This window comes from Pinus tabuliformis, chromosome 2_2, assembly GCF_031772625.1.
Source record: "Pinus tabuliformis cultivar Carrire ecotype Pingquan chromosome 2_2, CPIR1, whole genome shotgun sequence".
Lineage (NCBI taxonomy): Eukaryota > Viridiplantae > Streptophyta > Pinopsida > Pinales > Pinaceae > Pinus > Pinus tabuliformis.
In genome coordinates this window covers 649,782,296-649,788,664 of record NC_142300.1, presented here as the reverse complement: position 1 = coordinate 649,788,664, position 6,369 = coordinate 649,782,296, and the positions used below count along the sequence as shown (strand labels likewise).

The 6,369-nt window shown below is 32.8% G+C and overlaps 1 pseudogene across 1 annotated transcript in view; it reads right to left on the bottom strand.

Moving 5' to 3' along the window:
* Window positions 1–4,750: 4,750 nt before the first annotated feature.
* The window catches only part of LOC149194294 (pentatricopeptide repeat-containing protein At2g13600 pseudogene), a 126,750-nt pseudogene continuing 125,131 nt past the window's right edge, over window positions 4,751–6,369 (bottom strand). Inside the window, exons 2-3 of the transcript XR_016254530.1 lie at window positions 5,620–5,730; window positions 4,751–5,453 (exon numbers count right to left, since the gene is read on the bottom strand). The product of XR_016254530.1 is annotated as a pentatricopeptide repeat-containing protein At2g13600 pseudogene (transcript). The remainder of the gene's footprint in view (window positions 5,454–5,619; window positions 5,731–6,369) is intronic.

Sequence of the window (6,369 nt, the reverse complement as noted above, 5' to 3'; positions counted from 1 at the left end):
TACTAAAGTTCTCATTATATTAAAATCTTCAATTTAAACTTTACATGAAAATGAAAATTTAAAACATTATTATTCATATCCACAATTTTAAATGAGAATTAATTATGATGATGGTGATGATGATGGTGGTTACCGTCCACTGAGACCAAATTGGTCTATCGGACCTATAATATTTTTAATTTTTAATTGTCTGGCTCCTTGTCTTTCTTGGCGAGATTGGTGTTGTAGCTCTCTTTTTTTTCTCTACGGTCTTCCAACTTCCTTTATCGTGCATCTCCTTCATCTCTTCTGGTTCTTGAAACAATGGTGTCTTAGCTTCGCAGTCAATTGTGTTCGTCATTTTGAAGATAGTCGGAGAAGAGGTTTGGTCTAAGAGATCTGCTTTGTTGTTAAATGAAGATGTATTTTGCACGATAATCGAATCCTCATAATTGTTGACACTTGAGGGGTTGTCGAGTGCACTTTTTTGTTGTTGGGCAGGGCTTTCTCCATGCTTGTCTTGAGAGTTGTTTCTGTCTTGCCCAATTTCTTGTGATTCAGAGTTTTCTCTAGAGTATTCTTCTTTGATGACAGTGTAGTGTTCTTTTTGTGCTCCTTCCCACCAAGTAGATCTGTGGTGGCTTTTTTTACCAGGATTTTTCTGGGAGGCTTTTGGGCAATTTTTGGCTAGATGGCCTGTCTCAAAGCAGGATCGACATCGGAAGAGGACACTTTCATAATCGAGTTTCTGGTTCCACATATAATCTTTACTTGTTAGGTTTATTTCCGCTGGGAATCCGGCACTGAAGTCCATTTCCACACAAATGCGTGCATAGGTGGTTCTGGCATATTCCTCTGTTTCTGGACACCTGCAATAAAATTTCCCAATTGCATTTCCAATGGCTTTTAGCGAGGAGAGATTCCAGAGATGCAAGGGTAGGCTTGGCAATCTCACCCAAACTGGTGCTGAGGTTATCACTGTTGTTGACGGATCGAATGATGGGTTCCATGGCTTCATGAATAAGCCTGATTTTTCCCAAAACCAAGGGCCGGAATCCATAATACATTGTCTGCTTTCAGGATTTTCAAAATCTACTATAAAGAAACCCCTAGCACAGGGGTAGATATTAATGTCATCAGAAATTACAGGCTTCCATACCTCTGAGATCCAATTGTGGAGAGCTGTTAGTCGCGGCCAAAAACCATTGAACCGACAAATTAGGGCACTTTCAGAAAACTTCAAAGCCTCATCGAGTGAGGCTTGGACCACCTGGACAGTGGGTGCTGGAGCTTCACTGACAATATGGGCAGGAGCTTGCCCTCCAGGCGCTGACGGCACTGAGCCAACTGCTATTTTCGCGAAGCTGGGAGCCATATTTTACTTCCTTGTAGAACCCAGCCGTAGAGGAAAAAGACAAAAGATTAGATCTAGATCTAGTCGGAAAAGATTAGATCTAGATCTAACTATAGAGGATTAGAACCCAGCGGCAAAGAGATAGCCCAGAATATTAAATCAATACGGGAGCTGCGTTCACGGCGAGATCTGCGAAGAGATCTGCGTTCACGGCGAAGAGATCTGCGTTCACGGCGAGATCTGCGTTCCCAGCGAAGAGATCTGCGTTCACGGCGAAGAGATCTGTTTAACTTAACTCATTATGTCTTCGGAAGAAATATGCTGCAGAGACAGTTCAAGAACCGAAGCCTCAAATCCGATTAGAATGCCGCACCGAAGATATATATGCCGCAGAGACAGTTCATGAACCGAAGCCTCAAATCCGATTAGAATGCCGCACCGAAGATATATATGAGATTTTGAGAATTAATTATATATATATATATATATATATATATATATATATATATATATGTATGAGATTTTTTAAAATAAGATTGGTTTACAATTTAGTCTTTATCTTATAGTGATATCTTGAATAAATATAAAAATAAAATTTATAGTAAAATAGGTATTTGTGATATTGAATAATATTAAAAACATTTGTATTTTAATTTAATAATATTGAAAATTGATATTTATTAATATTAAAAATAGAGTTTAAATTTCAATTTTTTATATTAGAAACTCCCAAATTCCCAAAATCATTCCTAGCCAATTAAAGACGTGTAATGTTTCCTAGATTCCTACTTTTTGGTCCATTTTTAAATTCCTATTCTCTTGGAATTGAAACTTTAAAAAAACAAAAGCTGCCAAGTTCCTAAAACCATTCTCAATCAAAGACATGTTCTATTTCTAAATTCCTAAGCTCCTAGAAACATAAACATTTTGTTCTATTCTTAAATTCCTATTTTCTTAAAGTTGAAACTCCCAAAAAATAGAAAGCTCCCTAATTTCCATAATCATTCCCAGATGTGTATTGTTTTTAAATTCCTAGGTTCTTAAAAACATGATCCTTTTGTTTTATTTTTAAATTCTTAATTTCCTAGAAACATGAAAACAAAGGAAATGGGGTTTAAAAAACTTAATCCTGTAATTATGATTATTGAGCTCTTCTATAGCACACTATAGGCTCATTCTATAGCACACTATGATGTATAATTTTGTGCGTTCGTCATCAAAGTTGAAATAAGGTGAAATTGTACTCATGTCAGCCCAAATAAAAAAATTTAAATAAATAAATAACTATACAAAATATTTAAATAATGTCAATCCATAAGAAATTGGATCCTTCTTGGCTCATGTTAGATCCGTATTTAAAATGGACCTATGCTAATACTAATATAAATTCATTTTAACTATGGATGTAACAAGTGCTAAGAGGGATTAGGGACCAAATTTCGCTGTGCAAACATCTTTTAGAGTGCAAAACTTGAAAAATGTTCACTTCTAGATATTGGTCTCTTTCAACACTAACAAATTCTTGATATATATATATATATATATATATATATATTGCATTTTTGAATGTATAAATGGATTCAACAATTTGAAAATTATCTTGACCATTTGGATCGTGGTTACACAACTTAAACTTGCTATTATATAGCATCTTTGTTGGATTCCATACAAAATTTACTGAAAAATATACCAAAAACACAAAAAGTCCAAATATATAATAAAAAGATTAAAAAAAAATTACCTATAAAATTTAATTTATTTTATATAATATATAAGTAGTTTTTTTATTTAACTATATATAATATATAGACAATTGACATTAAAGTATTTTATATTAAAAAAAAAATTATTTATAAAAATTAATTTGTTTTATATAATATATAACTAGTTTTTTGGTTTAACTATATATAATATATACACAATTGGCATTAAAGTATTTTATTTTCAACACATTGATTTTTATTATTATTATGATTATTGTTATTATTTAAATTACGTAAATTAATTTTATATTAAAAATCAAATAAATTATTTATTATTTTTATTAAGTAATTAAGTAGTTGGATTTTTTAAACTTTAATTTTTTTTAATAGTAAAATATTTTATTATAATTAATATTAAAATAATTGTCTCTTCCTATAGATATTATACTTTCTGTGGATTTTATATAAAATTGATGCTGAGATAATTAATTTAGATATTCAACTAGCTTTTATTTAAATGATGTATTGAAATATTTTTAAAAAAAATATAAGAATTATATATTATTATGAAAAGTAAAAATATAAAAAAAAAAAATTATTATTTTAAAATTAATATAAAATTCTGTTACTTCTTTATTGTCAAATAAAAATATTTATTTTTAGCCCACACTATTTTTCTATTTTGAAAGTATTTTATTTTAAAAAAAAGCTACCCATTTCAACTTTTAACACAAAGAATTACACATTTTTTCCAAACTGTATTATAAAATACTGGGAGAATTATCTTTTATATGTTTATTGTCTTTTTTTGTTGTTGAAAATTTCTGAAATAAATTGTCTGACTCTGTAATTTTTTTAGAGTCAATTCAACTTTTTGGATGGTAGCTCCATCCATCATGATGGACCAGAAAGCTTAGTGAAGTGAATCCGCTTAGTGAGTCCACACAAATGTGTGCTTTGCTTTTTTTCGAAAACTGTAAAATACTCCGGACAATTATCTTTTATATGTTTATATGAAAGTGTCCCCTATATTGTTTGAACTTAATATTTTTTACACTATTTGTTTGGAAATCTCACGGGGCTCCAACCATTTCTTGAGGTTGCAACTTTTCTCCGACGAGAACAGCAATTTGGACGCTAAATTTCACACTGGCACGAAAAAAATGAGTGCCTACGCAGCATAGGAAATAAAACTTGCCGGCACCGATGGAGCCTGGGTGCACGTGGACAAGCGAGGAGTCGTAGTCAAAGTCAAGCCAGCTACCAAAGCTTGTTTGCTAACTGCCATTAGAACATTGTGTCCGGTGCCACTCAGTCTGTTAATTACTTTGGTACCATACACAGAGGCATCATAGGGTGAATAAATGTCAACTTAAAAGACAAAAAAGGATTCTCAGAAACTCTATTCAGTTATAGGATTATTGCTTTTCCTTTTAGCGGTGCAGTTATATTCCGCAAGCAAAGTTAATTCAAGATCTTCACATATTGCCATACCGACCGTGAGTGATCATTTTGTTCCAGTGAACAACTGATAGAATAACCATTTGGCAATGACCATAAAGTGTAACGACATACATGTAGCATTATTGTATTCAGAGAATTTCAATCCCGATCTCCCAAATATTTGCAGCATAACAACCATCAAGATAAGCCAAGTAATAAGTGAAAGCAATTAATGATCGAAGTGCATATATTGAAATTCCGTCTGAGCCTCAATCATCTGAGTATAGACATATAAGCCTTGTCCAAATACTTGGAAAAAAGAGAGCTGAGCATTTTCAGTATTGAAAAGGCTTCCAAATCATCATTCCAAATGTCTAGGCAAAGTTGAATTAACATAAAATGAGAAGGATTTTATAAAATAAAAAAGTTTAAATTTTTTCCGCAAAACGTTATTCGGCATTATGCTCTTAACTAATGTTATCAAATGCCTTGAATATCACTGTGCAAAACCTGCAGCCAAAATCAATTTTGGGGAAATTTTGCTTATTAATATCTCAAATTAGTTGGCTGCTTGAAATGACAATCTGTGCCATGCGGATGGAGTAATTAACTTGGCAGTTGAGTTATCTTAAGAGGCTCTCTATTCCATGATCATGGATATTCACTCACTGATTTTGTATGGACCAATAACCATTTTTCATAAACATATGTTCCTTGTCATTATTCTCCTTCAATTTAAGATGGGACCTTCACTATACTGAAGAACCAATCCATTCATTTAAATGAAAGTTATGTAGGAGATGCATAATGACAAGATCCTGTTGTTCCAACTTCCAACGATATAGCTTCATTGGTCAAGGATGGCTGTAATTAAGATGAACTACAGGGTGGTCCATCCGACAAGATTTAAATCTACAAGATTAAACAGTCTCCTTTCGTCAAGATATAAATCCACAAGATTCAGTAGCTTCCATCTGCCACAATGCAAATCCATGAGAATAATCAGTCTAAATGCACGAGCTACAAAGTTGATATTGACCTTATTACTTGCAACTCTAGCGAAGATTATTTGAAACCACTACTTCCATATAGCTATGCGAGAATAATTCAATAAATCTGGGTGAGGGATCATAATCTTACCCATTAGACAACAAATGTAAGGAACGGATGCAGTTAACTTCAGCAAGATGCCACTTCCATGATAACTATTGAGATGTGAATTTGAAGTCTGCAGAACCGCAAATGACAAGCCTGCGCAGATAGCACATACAATGAACATAAAACACAATACCATGGCTTCTAAAATGAAGATGTACCACTTTAAATATATGCAGTACCATGATTACGAGAATGGAGGGTGAAAGGATATTAAGGGTTTCTGCTTAATACTACATAGATAAAATCTCAGCAAAGTGTAGCAAACTAACAACTAGCTACTGTTGATTTTCACGTCCTATTATTAATTTTCATAGGTGTTCTTGTTGTGTACCTAAACAAAACAACTTTGTACGGGAGAAGTTTTGCCTGTGAGCTCATCTTTTGCAATAATCTTTAGTCTTTTGATATTTTGTACGATGCCATTTGTGTTAAATAAGGCCTCAAATAGAGAACTAGTGAATATATGATTACTTAGCTGAATAAGAGTCTAATCACCCCATAAAGGTAATTTGGGTCAGAGGTTAGGGCTTTATCCCCTCTTTTGTATCCCTTCGCTTGCATCAGTTCATATCTATCACACACTAATATTATATTACTCATTTGAGTACATTTTAGAGAAGTCTTACTCCATTATTCAAATTTGCAGGTGCAATACACTCTTGGCTATCCAGGGGGCCCGATTCCCTTTATTCAGCTGCTTATTTTGTCATTTGAACTTCACTCACATCATAT